This window comes from Glycine max, chromosome 4, assembly GCF_000004515.6.
Source record: "Glycine max cultivar Williams 82 chromosome 4, Glycine_max_v4.0, whole genome shotgun sequence".
In the NCBI taxonomy this organism is placed as follows: Eukaryota; Viridiplantae; Streptophyta; class Magnoliopsida; order Fabales; family Fabaceae; genus Glycine; species Glycine max.
Genome location: NC_016091.4, coordinates 6,195,179 through 6,213,310, shown reverse-complemented (window position 1 = coordinate 6,213,310; position 18,132 = coordinate 6,195,179).

Here is an 18,132-nt window from a genome sequence, read left to right as displayed (position 1 = left end):
ATTAGGGGTGTCTGGTTTGATTATATTCTGTTTTTATTTTTATTAAAAATAAAAAATAATAATAAAAATGTGTTTGGTTGAAAATGAAAACAAAAAATAATTAGAAAATGAAAATAAATAATAAAATTTTGTTTTTAGTTTAAAACAATAATTTCATTTTGAGAAAAATAAAAATGCGTTGATAAGGAATATAATTTAAAAAGAAAAATCAAAAAATATAAAAAAGACAAAAAATTAATATATTATAAATTTTTAGTATTTTTATTTTTAAAAAATAAAAAAAAGTCAAACGAAACATATTTTGAAAATTTTAATATTTTGAAAATGAAAACAGTTTTTAGAAAATGAAAAAAAAAATAAAAATACAAACCAAATATATCTTTAATTTTTAAAAAATTTAAATTTAAATTTTTGAATATATAAAAAGTATAATAAATTAATTTTGTTGTTAAATTTGTAAAATAATTTTATTATTGAATTATAATGTTAAAAGATCAACAATAAGTTATATTTTTAAAAATTTTAGAGATTAATTTATTATTAAATTATTTGTATTGACCAATTTAACGTTCTTATTATATATTTAAAGATTAAATTTGAAATCAATTTATTAGCTTTTTACATTTTTAAAAACTAAAATAAGTATTTACTTATATAATAATGTATTTGTCCTACTTAGTGTTTGGTATGCGTGGACGCCCAACTGTAGCATTTGTTAAGGGAGTTAAGTGTCTGTTTCAACCCATCCGGAGAGGATGATGTAATGTTTGCATGTATGGATAATGATTTATGAATTATTTTTTATTTTAAATATTTTATTAATATTTTTATTTTTTTATTATATTATAAATTTTATTATATTTATATTTTTTTCTCTTGTAAACATTTTTTTTACATAAAAACCTATATTACGTTTAGACTCACAAACGATTATTAAAATGTGATATTTTTTCACGTGCATGATATCAGTAAATTTGAATATACTAAATAAAATATGTAATAATTTTTCACATTAGTTTTTTTTTTTACATTGAGAGAAATAGGGGAAACAACACTTACAATCTCAAAAAGTTTATCCCCACAGCATAAGAAAATAAAAATCTCTGCAAATCATCAGGCACGTGTTGTATGATTTGAAACGCAACCCCCAAGCTTTGATAACTGATAAGTAATCAACACATTGATTTTCTTCTCGCAATGAATGACTTCTTGAAGTTTAAATAGTTATATAATTTTTATGATATTTTTTACCTTAATTATCTAATCTTTGTCATATTAATAATCCTATATGACATTTTCTCCTTTTTTTCTTACTTTTTATTTTATAAATTTTGTAAAAAATATATATAATATAATTTATTTTGTAAAATGTGTTACAAGTGTCTTCACTAATAATATTGGAATAAATTATCCTTGTCGTCATATTCTAAAGCAAAATAAAATTCTTAAAATTCTAGGTATAACATCTAGTAGTTAGTTTTGTCTCGGCGTATTATAAAGCCCAAACAGGTTGCCTCGTGACAGAATGAACAACCGGGTTGATATTGTAAATTATCAATCTTGGGGGGAAAGAAGAAAATTAAAACAGCTACCTATTTCTAGTCTTATAAATCACCAAGATGAAATGACAATAATTAGTGAAAATTCCAATAATATGTTTTTACTTTTTATTTATGTTTTTTAGTCCAAATATGCAGCTATTAAACATTTCTTAATCTACATGCATTCACCTTGAATATCTAGAAATATGAGAAAGAGTTACTGACTTGTTTTATATAAAATTTCATCCATTAATTTATTAGTGGATGATGTAAAGAGAAGTTAAATCTATACCAATAGATAAAGGGAATATCTTATTTAAAAATTATTTTTGGTCTCCACTTTTATATAGACATATTTACTCATTAATTATTTTAAAATTTCTTATTATATCTTTTAAGTCCAACTGCAATAGAAGGTTACAAATTGAAAAAAAAAAGTAAGTAGAAATAAATAAAAAAACATACCTCACTTTCATATATAATCACTCATGACTACTCATGATCTTTATATTGAAGTCTATAATCTCATAATACTTACGTGATTACTCATCCACTGGTATTCATATGAAAGAACTTGAATCTTGATCACAAACATGATACATTAACGCATGCATTATTATGTAAGGTGAAAAGGAGTTGCAATGATGCAGTAACCTCTCGTTGGTATCATATTTTCACTTCAACACTTCCCCTTCATCTAAGAGTAAGTAAAATGGTCTGATATTTCTCCTTCTCTCACTTTATCATTTTTTTTTCTTTCTCTTTCTTGTACTCTCATTGAGTTTTTCATCAACACAAACACATAATTACTGAAATTTGTTCATCTTACTATAAACATGTTTCTATCAATGAAATTTATTTGATTTTCATATGATTACTCTTTTAGATGTTTTTTTTGTGTGTGCAGATATATACTCTTTTTCATTCAATTGTTGTTTTGTTTACTCATGTACCATCATTATGTTTAAAGGTGTTATTCTCTCTGAAATTAAGTAATCGTCTTTATCTTTTAAAATGATTTTTTTAAAAGAAAACCATCATTGTTGTGCAGCCAAGTTGTACTTTTTTTTATCTCTCTCTATCGGTTTTGTTTTCTTACATTTAATTTTTTTTACATTTACAAATGTCCCTTTTATAATCTACACAACAGAAGCTTGGTTAGTTAGCTTTTATTTTATTTTGCTTTTTACACACCATATATTTACTATTTTTTAGCAATTAAGAGAGAGAGGGTTTCACTATAAGTAAAGTAACAATTTTTATCACTTAGTTTTTGTATTTGGTTTTACCAAAAATGCACAAGTATAAAGTACTTAGTTTATTTTCTTCATTCCTATAGGGCGTGTTATAATTTGCAAAAGCTGGTGCAAATTCCATCTGTTTTTGTATCAAGGCAAGCAAACATATCAGTTAATTATTAAATTAACTTTGTCTTGGTTTATTTGTCAGTCAAGAATTTGGTCTTACACTTTGATAGAAAAACTGGAAATTGGTGGAACCATGGAAGATTTTGGAGCATGGGACCCTCATATGGGAAGCTATTGCCAAAATCAGCTAAGTTGTAGAATTTTATTATTAGATTAGTTGTCAAAGTGGGTAACCTTTGATATTTTTGGGTTTGATAGGAAAAAAAATAAAATTCATGTATTGATTGGCCTCACATGTGCTACGCAATGGTACTAGACCTATACATTTTGCAGGAAGTTAATTAGCTTTTCCAATGATAATGAGACAATTTATCTTTGTAACCAGTAAGCATCATATTCATTCGGTATTCTTAATGCAAATTTCAAATACATGTGTGAATATTCCTTCCCAAATATTATATTTAATCAAATTTGATCTTATGGATATAAAAAGCAGCAGATAATTTTATACTTCCATGGTCTGTCCATGATCTCCTGTGGTTGCATACTATGTGCTTCAAGCAAGAAGGAAGTAGTAAAGGAAATAAGTTTTTCTATACGTGAAAGAACCGGACACTTCAAGCAAAAAGAAAATAATGACTTATTATTTTAATTCTTCTTGTTCATCATCTATTTTCTTATCTTTTTATTCAACACATTTTAGTCAATACATCTATTGTTATATGTCTAATCTTTTCTATCATCATCATAGCAAGAAGGAAGTAGTAAAAGAAATATTTTTTTCTATACGTGAAAGAACCTATGCTTCAAGCAAGAAGAAAATAATGACTCGTTGTTTTAATTCTTCTTCTTTATCTATTGTGTTATCTTTTTATTCAACACATTTTATTCAATTTATCTATTGTTATATCTCTAATATTTTTTATCATCATCTATTGTCATATTTCTTTTATTTTTCTTCATCTAATCAACTTTTTAGTTCCTCTTCCTCATATTAATCAATGTTGTTTTAAAATATATTACTAAACCATAACAATAGAAATGTTTTTTCAATTTAAAAATCTTAGTTTCCTTTATTTTTAAAAAATTTAATTTCAATTTGAAATTCTTAGTTTACTCTCATTTAAATTTGAAATCAACTTTTGTTGTCACAAAAAAATTATGATATTTTTTTTATTCTTCATCTATTTTTGTTATCGTTTTCTTCTTCATCTATTGTAATATTTTATCTTTTTCTTCATCTATTTTATTTTATCTTATCAAATTTATGGTCTCTCTTTATATTAATCAATGTTTTTTTAATATATTACTAAATCATAACAATCGGATTTGTTTTTCAATTTGAAATCTCTATTTTTTTTTTACTTTTTTCATTCTTAATTTTTAACTTGAAATCAACTTTTATAATCCATGAAATACTCTGAACTTATTTTTAATTTCTTTGTTAAAAAATGAACAATGCAAGTGACAAAATTCAGTAGATGATTTGTAGAGATTGTTCATGTGTAGTTGTTGGATTTTTAGTGTTATTTGTTATTATTTTTTCTCTTTTCATAAAGATCCTCAATTTAAATGAGATAGTTTATAGAATACGTGTTTTCAAATATATTTTAAAATCGAACGTCTTTTTTTATGTAAAAAACTTGTGTGTTACTTTATAAATAATTATTTTCAATTTACTGAAAATTTTTCAGCTTCTTCAACATTTTTTTAATAATTTGTCTCCCTCAAGTCCCTTTTAAAAAAAGTAATAAAGATAACTAATTTTAAATTGATTTCTTTTTTACTTATTGTTTTTAGAGTCACATAAGCAGTCAACAAATAAATCAAAGGAAAAAATAAGTAAAAAAGCAAAACAAACTAAAACAAATAATAAAATTAACATATATGTCAATACATAATAATATATCAATTTCAGCACATAAAAATACGATAACAAAATAAAAAATGCAAACACACAAACTCGATAGGACATGTGTTTCCACTAGTCTATATAAAAGCTTCAATATAAAATAGGTCTTTAAATATAATAACAAGTCAAGCCACATTTTTAAATATGTTAAGCAAACTTAAACCTACAAAAGATAATTAGTGTCCGTTCAATACCTACAATAAGGTACAACACAAAGAGAACAATACAAAATAATTGTTTAAGTTATAAGACAATTTTTTATTTTGTGCATTATTATTGAATAATGAATAATACAAGTAAAAGAATGTCAAATTTACTATTATATCCTTTATTATTAATTATTTTATTACAATCTTAATAATATGTATATATCATAAAAGAAAAGCTTTGTACTTGTTATGTATTAGTAACCGTATAAATCCTCTGAAAAAATATAATAACTATCCATACAATATAAGATAAGAGCAATTTTTCAGTGATTTAAATGGGGAGAGAGAGAAAAGATAGTGAGTATTTTGTCTTTTACAGCTCTTATACTATTAGGACAAAAAGTTATACTCAAGATAATACATTTTTGTTATGTGTTCTCTCACTTATTTTGTGATGCCCCATAAGTTTTTTTATAAATCAAACATTGAAAAGGAAGTTTTATCTTGTCATGTCCCTAAAATTTATGCAAACCAATGGAACCCTTACACTCAGATCTTAAATTTTTTAGGATAATAATATATGGACACTCATATGTTACAAATACTTATTTAATACTTTTTCTTTTCTCAATTTTTTCTTATCAAATTATATCATCTATCATGTCTACACTTCAATGTATTCTCTCTCCTTTTCTATATGCATTTTTATTCCTTACAATTATTGTAACATCTCTTATTTTTACTTCTCGACGACTATTACACTATGACACTTCACGCGATGATACTTCATTCAACATCCTTGTTGGTCAGAATCCTTTCTAGGTAATCCTTTTTTGAAACCTTGAAAATCAACTTTACTTGCTTTAGGATCAATGATTGACCACACAAACCAATACAAATTTTTGAAGTATATTTTGTCCCCATTCACACATTTCCTAGAAAACATCTCAAAAGGTCACTCATCCCATAACTACTCCAAGTCAAACACGTTTAACTATGGAGTTCTTATGTGATAGGCTACCAAAAAGTATATGTATCTTGTTAGTTTAGGTAGTACCAATTAATTTCTTTAAGTTATCCTCTATTGTACAGTCTCATATTTGCATAACTTTTGGTCCCTATCTTTTTGGTATGATTCGTTAGGGTGTTACATGCCCACCAACTTCTGCCTAATTCGTCCTTGAACCACACCGTAGTGGGAGAGGTTTGCTCTGATACCATTTGTAACATCCCTCATTTTTTACTTCTTGGCGGCTCTCACACTATGACACTTCACACAACATCTTTGTGGGTCAAAACCACTAAATGTGACACCCTTCTATCCCAAGACACATACACTTGTAATGTTTTCTAAATTCGTTCACAACGAAATTTAATTAAAAGGATGTATCGAATTTTTTTTAAAAAAAACAAAACTTATTTTGTGGTAATAATATTACATGCCAAATATTTGTAAACTTAAACAAAACAGATAGGTAAATAAATAACGTAACTCTATTAAACAAATTTTGGCACTCCAAAGTCCATACAAATCATATTAAATAAAACATGGTGAAAACTAGTCATTAATTTAATCCTTAAATAAATAAATAAAACTTATGTCTCAATGTTACATTGTTTCAGAGCATCCATAACCCTAAAATTAATAGTAATATAAATTGGAGACCTAAACCTCTCATATAACATCATCATCATAACCTTTACATAGACTCACCTGTAAGAGTGACATTCAATCCAAACAAAAACAAGACAAATAAACACGGAGTGAGATACATGTCACAATAAATTTAAAACATTAAAGAATTCATAAAGATATAAGATACATTTATAAACAATTATATTCCACAACACAAGTATGCCTCATCCAAATCAAATATTTTATACACAAATTCACATACAAAATGTGATGCACATTAGATCCATAGACTCATAAGCATGTGGTACCATTTTGAAAAACACTGTGAATGTATCTCAAGAGTCTATGTAGTCGACGAATTGCCACACAATGGAAAACCCGACACTATCACTCTCACCAAGACGACACCACTGGCGGTGCGTTAGGGTGTCCTGACCTTATAAGGATACTCCAACACATGTGATCAATATGAGCTTAAAGGAGATTTCAAACCATTTCACTCACAAGGTCAAAGTCATGCATCAACTTATTCATGACCTCCTCGATTAAGTTCATAAATGTCCTTCACTTCAAAACACATATGCACAACATGATGTATGATTTACAGACAATATGTACATGATTTATTTTTGAATTCCCTTGGAGATTCGTATCCTACAAGAACTAGGTTCTCCTAACATTTTTCGCAACACATACACATACCATGGCATATCACTTTCACATATACTCGTGCACATCATGCATTCATTCACAATATCATTCACGGGCACATTCACTCATTTACACAACAATATCATCACATCACTTCATTCGTCAAATCATAAGTATAAACGTCATGCATGGTACTACCACTCATTATGATATCAATATTACACACTCATTTTTCTTCCTACGTTACTATGACCTTTATAGAGTATAATAATCATGTCTAGAGTTGTACTAATCTCATTAAGTTGGTTCTTATCTCATTAGAAAGATAAAGCAGTTATCTACGACTTCTATGTTGACCTCAAAATTCCTTTCAATCGTTTAGAAACCTAAAATTAGAAAATATACAAACTGATCACATCATTCTGACAACTTAACCTTTATTCACTAAAATTGAAATATCTGGAGTTATATAAATCTTCTTCTGAATAAAATCAAATCATTTAGCTAGATAACATTCATGGCTACAACTCTTATGAAGAAGACAAAATCTAATTCAATTATTTAAGTACATGTTTTGGTATTCAAAGTTAACATTTTCTATCAAAAAATCAACACATGCATCCAACATCAATTATAAAATTCAATTTTAAGAATATAAAAATGGAAAAACATCAAAACATCCAACAATCAAATTCACCAAAATCATAACAAAACAAAGTGTTTTAGGATATTCATAACTCATCCAAGAAAACAAACATGCTATAATCATAAACCTACTATCATAGAATCTACCTGTGGCTCATTACCACTCATACAACAAAAGAAAAATAGAGAACTCACTCTCCCAGTCTCCCTAACCTCAGATGAAGTAATTCCTCAACAAGAAAAAGGAAAAAAATATCACGGCCACTCCCAAGAACGCATTGACCCAATAGCTTCATCCACCACGATCTCCACGATAACTCTTTCTATGACAAAAACTTGATTGTGATTTAAAACACAATCTCAAGCCATCTAAATTCTCCGAGTTTGAAAATTTATGAAAATATTAACTATGAAGGGCTCCACGCCTAATACTAAGCCCACTGAATTCTTTGGTGCATATAAAACTTGTTGGTTTCCTCTATATATAAGGGGATGAAGGGGTTCATAAGGTTATTTTGTCAATGTGGGACATAGAGCATTTTTCATGATCAAGTGATCTACTTTGGAGGTGATTTTCTCTAAAATAGAAGTTGGTTTTGGTTTTAAGGTGTATGAATGAATTGTAACTTTTTTAGCAAGTTTTTCAATAACGCAAACAACACCTCAGACAGACTTATAACCCAAGATATGAAGTGATCTTTCTAAGATTGTCATCATAAAATTAGCACTAAACTTAGACAATTTTTCAAACATTTTAACTATAAAAAATTAACCTAATATTCTTCTAACACAAAATATAATATAACATAATAAAGATAACAAGAACAAGAACAACAACAATAATATACATAAAATACAGATGTATATAAAAACATACATATTATTACAACATAATATATGTTTAGGATAAAATCAATAATATATAAATAATAATAACAAATATTTAAAAAAAAAATGTAACAGAGAACTACTGGTAAGAATTCTCCTTATAATATATTCCTACTATTCAATATTTGGGGTGTTGCAATTATCAACCATTGTCTACAAATGTAACTTCCTTTTACCTTGAGTTTGGGAGCGACTAAGTTACGTGGAAGAAAGGAAAAGGGCACGGAAGTTACAAAGATCAATGCACTATAGCAGTTTGGGAGCGTAAAGATAGGGTCGAAATATTTTAAAAAAATTGATAGGTCCTACGGCATACTAGATCAGTTCTCAACTGGTGAGAAGGGGATGTAAATTTGCACTATTCATGCCAAGAATGCTCCTCTTTTTACCACACCTGTAAGGGTAAAATTGTATTTTTAATAGTTATATATTTTTTAAAACTTTTTTCTTCTTCTTATTTAACAAATAATTTTAATTCAAATGTTTTTCTTATATTTCACTTTATTTCAGCTCTTTCAAACAGCCTTAATTTTCACTATATTTTTATTCTATTTTTTCTTTATTTTTTCACCTACTTATTTGTTTCACTATTTCTTGTCCTCATTTCAAACACAACCTTAGGTATGTTTATTTGTGAGAAAGAGAAATGAGAGAAATAGAAATGAGTGTGAAAGTCACATTATTTTTAAAATTTCCCTCTTGAATAGTAATTTCTCCCCACAGTCAAATCACCCCTCAATACTTTTCGTGTTTAGGTGTATTTTATAATTTCCCCTCTTATTATAGTAGATCGATGTCTGATTTGTTGTCCAATGATAGTTACTAGAATGATTAGGTTATCCTTAGAATTTCCTATCACCACTCAAACCTCATCATCAATATACCTTTGATATCATATGAAAGACCTTCAGAAGCGTGCCTCATCCAAATCACAAGGTTTTCAGTTATCATTGTCCTACTCCGACAAATGTACCTCATACCAGGCAGAAAAACTCCACTCTTTCGTTAAAAATGTTGTGCTACCCACATGGCATCACGTGGGCTTTGTGTGCTTCATGGAAATTACTAAGCTATTGTCAAATCTGTCATTAATTCTCTTTGGATGTTTGTCTATGTATTATTGTCTCCTAGCTAAACTTAATCAACGTTTCTTAAATATCCTTGGTTAATCCAACAAACTTACAAACCGGTAAGGAATGGATTTATATCCTCAAAGATGTGACTTGTAAAATATTTAAAATTAGAATAGTACCCTTGCATAGCACCGGCAGGAGTGAGAATAAAAGAGAGGGAAAAAAAAAAAAGCAAGGGGCCTGTGTTACATAAAATGTTGACACATATAAATGTAAAAATAATTGTTGAGCAATTTTTATAGAAGTATAAAAAACTAAAAATATATGAAAAGTGATAATTCGATCTCTATTTAAATTAGAATAATTATTTTAAAATGTGAGGATTTTTAGGAGTTATTATCCAAGAAGAACATTTTTAAGAGTTTTTCACTTTTTCTTCCAAAATAGTATTTTTAGATATTTTTTTAATCTATCATTTTCATCTTTATTTTTAAATTTTTATTTTAGTCCTTGCATTGTGCATAATAAATATTTATTTATACAACTAAAATTTATAATGTTATAATAAATAATTATTTTTAAATATATAAATTATCTTAAAATTATAATTTGTAATAAATAAATTTTTTTAATATATAAATTATATTTAATATTTATGATAAATAACTTATGTTGTGATTGCTATTTTTTATTATTGATATTTAATTAAAAAATATATAAAGATATTGAAAATGATAAATTGAAAGAGAAAAAAAAAAGAGTTAAATCATTCAGTTATAATATATCATGCATTTTTTTATTTATGGATATCATATGCATGTTTGGAATGTATTGATATATACTTTCAATTTGTTGAATCGTTTAGTTGATATTAAAATCATAGGAAGATATACTATACTATATGTATGAATGTTGGGATACTGCAATTCGTCACTTCATGAGAGAAAAAATATTAAAATGAGAGTGAATATGAAGGTGATTGGGAAAATAAAGGCCTGAAAAAACAATTAGTCTTATACATATAGGAGGATTAAATTTCAAATTTGTTTTAAAAAAATTACTAATAGTTAAAAATAACATCATATCATAATATAAATTGTTTATCATAAATTTAAAATATAATTTATATGTTTAAAAATATTTATTTATTACAAAATTTAATTTTATTATAATTATATATATTTAAAAGTATTTATCTATTGTGCTATTTTAATAAACTCGCCTAAGCCTAAACAGGAAAAGTTGTTTAAAAGTTATTTTTAACTTTTGATCATATAAGATATTATTTTCTATTTTTATATTTTTTTATTTTGTTAATAATAAATCCGATAAAAACAATCTAGCTCAACCAAATTATGATAAAATTGGGTCGGATTAAATTAGAACCTAAATTATAAAAACTCAGAATCAGCGTAAATTGATTTTTTTATTAAGTTTGACTTAAAATTCTACAAAATTCAACCTAACTCGTATAATCACCCTTAACTCCGAAGAAAGAAAAAAAAAAAAACACCCTTAACTTGTCTGTAGGAATTTGTGGTCTGCGAAAAGGACGCATACACTTATTCTTTAAGCATGTTTTGCTTCACTATTCTAATTTATCAAATTTGGAAAGTCTAGGACCATCATTGAATTAGTCAAGTTTAGCTATCGCGATCGGGCGTTTATATTAATGGAAATCATACTTGGATAAACCCAACAGGCCAACACTATCACCTTCATTGATAGAGCCATATTTGAATAATCAAATTGCGCAATATCATGATTTTCTTTCACACGTATCCTTGAGACAATGATGCTCAAGATATGATTAGTTAATAAAGAGTGCATTTTAAAAAAGAAAAAATTGTTGACAAATGTATTTAGGTAAAAATAAATCAAAAATATAATTTTTTTATTGGAGTGCACCCTCTTGTGATTTTCAATGCAACTCCAACATAATCTTCAATAAATATACTAAATAGAGCCAAATACCTATCTGACCCTTTATAAGGCAAAAGTGATTGTAATCAAAGGTGATTAAGGGCCTTAATCATACTTAGAGACATATTATCTAAATGATAATCTGCTGAAGAATGCACGAGATTCAAGGTAAAAAAATGTTAGTATAAAAAAATAAAGATCCTCCAGTAAATATAAATGTTCATCTCATATTTATTGTTCAAAGTCGAAACAGCATGAGACTATCTTTTATAAATATTTCCTTTTCAAAGACATTTGGCCAAGTACTGAAGTAGGACAAATAGGAAATAAAAACATCAACATTGAAGATAGTGTCCATCCACTATTCGCCAGAAGTAGAAAACTTGGCAAATGTTAATTAACAAATGTTCCTCAGGCACCGATAAATAAATCAAAGTAGAATTTTTTTATTGAAATATATAAAAATGCACTTTCATATGATTTTTAATAAAAAATTTATTCTTTTAATTTCTTAAAAAACACTAGTTAATAAGATCCTATAAACTTTTTATTTTTGGGTTTCTATTAACCAATGTCCTAAACTTGGTTAAGAAATGCAAAATAAAAACTTTTATTAGAATTTATATTAAAAATTGCAATAAAAATGCATTAATAACACTTTTTAATGAAAATGTTCTACTATATTGAATTTCTTAACGTATTTTTTTTTAAACCAGCATAATTTTTTGAGCGAAAGTTAAGAACTAATCCTTTAAGATATTGAAATTCATTTAAAGGATTGATTTATCTAAAAGATGTTTTTCATTCGTACGAGGTAAAATTTTTGACATATTTTAAGAATATTTGTTAGTATTTGTCTTTTATTTATTGGTTCCTTAATTAATTTCCTAAGGACATTGGATAGTATAATTTTTTTGAAAATGGTAATATAAAATAAGTGTATTTGAATGTGTTTTATTTTTTGTAGTTTTTATAAAATGATTTTCAAAAATTTGTTTTTAGAAAAATAGAAGTGAGAGAAAAAGACGTGAAAATCTAACAAAAACATGAGTATTAAAAACAATATTTACTAAAACTTATCGTAAGCCATGCATTACTGATGTTAGTTTATTAAATTAGAACTTTCAATTTAATACTCTTCATGAAAAATGCTCCCTAACCAAATACTTCTACTAATCTATTTTTTTTTGTCAAAAATGCTAGGACTTAAATAAGTTACCAGAAATTTTATAAATTAGTTATTACATTAAAAGTAATTTTGGTAAAACTAGCTGTTATTAAAGCAATTCTCTCAGTCAAGGGATACTTGGATTAAAAAAAATATTTTTTTTTATATAAAACTATAGGCACCTATATATTAATTTAACCAAATCATTAAAATAAAACAAGATAATAAGAAATAAATAAATAAGACAATCCCCAAAAAAATATCAATTAATATATTTTTTTACGTCTATTGAATTATGTCGTATGATTAAAGATAGACTATTAGTATTAAAGTATAAATCTTATCAAGAATATACTATGAGTAAGAGTATATAATTATATTTTTTTTATCTAGAATAAAACAACCGAATAAAATACATCGATAAATATATTTATTTTTCCTCTATTTAATTATACCATCTGAATGAAGATAGACTAGTAAATTTAGAAAATGATTATTATCTAATTAAAAGGGACTTTTTGTTGATAGCTTTTTTATAGTCAGAACTTTACATAAGAAATTATACTTGTGTATATATTGAACAAAATCTATGCATGAAATATTTTTTTAACTTTGGAGCAAATATTAACTAATTTTATTGATAATTAATATTTTCTAGAAAATCTAGCTAGTTATTTTTAATATATATGTATCCCTTTCCAACGTTTTTATGTTCTCAATTCAACAAATATTTTATTTTTTAATATTTTTTTGCGTTTATTTTCTTGCCAAGTTCTCTTTAGGCATTGTTAGCGTTTACTACCATACTTTAAAATGATCTTGCCAGGCAAGGAATTTGTTTAAAAATTTGATAAATATTTTTTTATTAAAAATTACACCGAAAATATATCAGTAACATTAAATGCTTTGAGTTTTTAATTCATTAATTGGTGCTCTCAGTGGTCTACTGTTCCGAAGGAAACTTTAGGAACGACAGGAAAATGGAAGAGATTGAAAGCTCTGCTAGGGTTTCTTCCAAGGAGGAAGATGATCTTCTATTACGATCTAATAGAAAGGTTAAAAGAAAAAGTGATGTTGAGGAAAATGAGTTGGGTATGGAAGTGGATAATGAAGTAGAAGCCGATGTTACAAACAAGTCATACTGGACTAAATTGCTGGAGTCTGCTATTCCTTTTTCTGCATTTGACGGGAGCCCGGACAAAGAACTGCCTCCTCCTCTTATATCAAAGGAGGATAAGGAGCGTTTCAAGGACGTTCCCATTACGGATGAGGAGTTCAAGGAATGGTGCAAGCCGTGGAAATTAAGGTTCCCTTATGGTGACAGTGTTAGGGAAGAAAATTGGGTTCCGACATCTCGAGCTCAAGTTTAAGAATGAATGGGAAAGAAAATGATCTATTAAGATCATTGATGTGCCCCGTGATTATTTATAAGGTGATGTTTGTTGGAGTAGTGTGAGGTAAAGTGTTACTTAAAGTAGAAGTGAAAAAATTGATGGTGATATAAGTAAAAAAAGACCTTTAAATTTGAAAGATTTGAATTAAAGTGTGATGTCAAGTTTTTTTTATTGGTGTAAATCTCCTTCAAATGTGGATGTTATGGCCATAAAGAGTCAAATTATGTTCATAAGGCTGTAGAAGGAGAAGAACCAATGACTATGGATCGTACCAACGGTGGAAAGGTTTTGAGGAAGGATAATGGTAATTTTGTACATGTTTTTTCTAGAAGGTTGGGTCATTGCTCGGTTCTTGAAGCTGAACTTTGGTCAATCTTTTATGGAATGCAAGGCTACTTGATGAATTTTGGTCTACTCCTACCCAATATCCTGATCTGATTCATTAGATTTGGAGCCTCAAGGATAAATTCGTTTTCTGCATGTGCAGCCATATTCAGAGGGAAAAAAATACATTGGCGGATAGTTTTGCTAAATTTGAACTGGTTGTATGTTTTTTAATTTTGTTCCTACTTTTGCTGTAACCTTCTTGATGGAGGAATTTTCTATTGTTGACTCCCAATTGGAGATTAATTAATCTTGGGTCTGGGTGTTTCTTTGCCGAGCCCATTCAACAAAAAAAAAAATAAAAATCGGTGCTCTTAGTTTATTGGTTAGTATTCTCCATATCTATAAAATGTATTTACTTCTTTCTCTATTTTGTACACCTTATATGAAACAACTTTTACCATCTCTTTTACGTTGAAAGAGTATTTTTTAAATTTAAATATATATTAAAAAAAGAAATAATTACATATAATAGTATTAAATAGAAGAAAAATGTTAATACTATACTTTTTAGCACGCGCAATTTTTTAATACGTTTTTTATTTGTTGGTTTTTTCTGGTTATTGGTTGAAATTATTAAAAATCATAAATTTCAATAAATTTTACTTTTCACGAATCTATCCTAGTTTTATAAAAAAATTAAATTTTAATTAATAATGACTTTTTATGTTAAGAGTGTGTTAAAAAACATATAGTTAACTGTCTTCTTAATTAATTACAATATTAATCTAAAGTAAAACAGCTATAAAAAAAGAGTTAGAAGTAGGAATATAAATGAGTCAGGTTATTAGTTAACTATTCAAGTTTAACTCATTAAATGTTCAATTAAACTTATTTGTTTAATTAAATAAATAAATAAATTAAACATAAGATTTGAATTAATTATTTAAATGAGTCAAGCTCAAACTTTACAAGTTCTACATCAATAATTTGTTTATTTATGGATAGAATGAAAATTAAAATTAATTTCATAAATTTTATAATATTATACCACATGTTTAACACATATTTTTTAAAAAATTCTTTTATATTATTAAAATTTATTTTCTTGACAGGATTATTATTAAAATAATTTATTAAATACTAAATTGATAAAGTTAGAAAATAATTTAATTTTTTTAAAATTAAAAAATAATTAAATTTTAAATGAGTTAAATAAATCAAACTCAAGGTCTAATTTTTTAAAACATGTCAAACCTAAACTTTTACTCATTAGTTAGAAGGAAGCATCCATGTTGTTAAATTTGATCCAAGAACGAATCCCATAAACACGAATCAACAGAGTAACACGTACGATAGCCAAGTGTTTTCGCAATAAACAACAACAACAACAACAACAACAACGCCTTATCCCACTAGGTGGGGTCGGCTACATGGATCAACTTCCGCCATAATGTTCTATCAAGTACCATACTTCTATCCAAACCATTAATTTCGAGATCCTTTTTGATAACCTCTCTTATAGTCTTTTTGGGTCTTCCTCTGCCTCGAATTGTTTGTCTTCTCTCCATCTGGTCTACTCTCCTCACTACAGAGTCTACCGGTCTTCTCTCGACATGCCCAAACCACCTAAGTCTATTTTCCACCATCTTCTCTACAATAGGCGCTACTCCAACCCTCTCTCTAATAGCTTCGTTTCTAATTTTATCCTGTCGAGTCTTACCACACATCCACCGCAACATCCTCATCTCCGCTACACCTACTTTATTCTCATGTTGGCTCTTGACCGCCCAACATTCTGTTCCGTACAAAATCGCCGGTCTTACCGCAGTCCGATAAAACTTTCCCTTTAGCTTGATCGGTACCTTTGCATCACATAACACCCCCGATGCTTTTCTCCATTTCATCCATCCTGCTTGAATGCGATGATTCACATCCCCTTCAATTTCCCCATCATCCTGTATTACAGACCCAAGATATTTAAACCGTGTGACTTGAGGGATAATATGGTCTCCTATTTTCACCTCTGAGTTAGAAACCCTCCTTCTTTTGTTGAACTTACATTCCATATACTCCGATTTGCTTCTGCTTAGGCGAAAACCATGTGTTTCTAGAGCTCGTCTCCAAGTTTCCAACCTCTCATTCAACTCCTCCCTCGACTCTCCAAGGAGGACTATGTCATCTGCAAAAAGCATGCATCTCGGCGTTATCTCTTGGATTTGTTCCGTGAGGACATCCAGAATTAAGGTAAAAAGGTAGGGGCTAAGGGTTGACCCTTGATGTAAACCAATTGTGATGGGAAAATTGTCTGACTCTCCACCTTGTGTCCTAACACTAGTCGATACCCTATCATACATATCTTGGATAGCTCGAATATATGCAACCCTAACCCCTTTCTTCTCTAGAGCTTTCCACAAAATCTCTCTAGGCACTCTATCATACGCTTTCTCCAAGTCAATAAAAATCAAGTGCAAGTCTTGTTGGGCCATGCGATATTGCTCCATCACCCGCCGTAATAAATAAATCGCTTCCATGGTCGACCTTCCCGGCATGAAACCAAATTGATTCTCAGTAACTTGAGTCTCCTTTCTTAATCTCCGTTCGATCACTCTTTCCCATAATTTCATGGTATGACTCATGAGCTTGATTCCCCTATAATTTGCACAATTTTGTATATCCCCCTTGTTCTTATAGATTGACACTAACGTGCTTCTCCTCCATTCCTCCGGCATGCGTTTTGACCTCATAATTTCGTTAAAGAGTTCGGTGAGCCACTCAAGACCTCTATCTCCAAGAGTTTTCCACACTTCAATAGGTATGTTGTCTGGCCCCACCGACTTACCATTACTCATTCTTTTCAACGCTTCCTTTACTTCCTGTTTCTGAATCCGACGATAGTACTTATAGTTCCGGTCCTCTTCTCTTGTGTCTAGACTGCTAGAGTCATATCCATATCCATCATTAAATAAGTTGTGGAAATACGCCTTCCACCTTTCCTTGATATCTTTTTCATGCACTAAGACTTTGCCTTCTTCATCCTTAACACACTTTACTTGATCCAAATCTCTAGTCTTCCTCTCTCTACCCTTAGCAAGCCTATATATAGATCTCTCTCCGTCCCTGGTTCCTAGAGCTTGGTATAGTCCGTCAAAAGCTTGGGCTCTTGCCTCACTCACCGCCTTTTTGGTTTCATTTCTAGCTATCTTATACTTATCCCAAGTTTCAGAATTTCTACACCTAGACCACTCCTTGAAACACTCATTTTTTACTCTAACTTTGCTCTGAACATTTTCATTCCACCACCACGATTCTTTACCCCTAGGTCCAAAACCTCTAGATTCACCCAACGTCTCTTTAGCCACTTTAATAATCTCTTGGGACATCTTGTTCCACATATCATTTGCACTTCCTTGTGATTGTCCACACCAACCCTCCCATATCTTTTGTTGGAAGATTCCTTG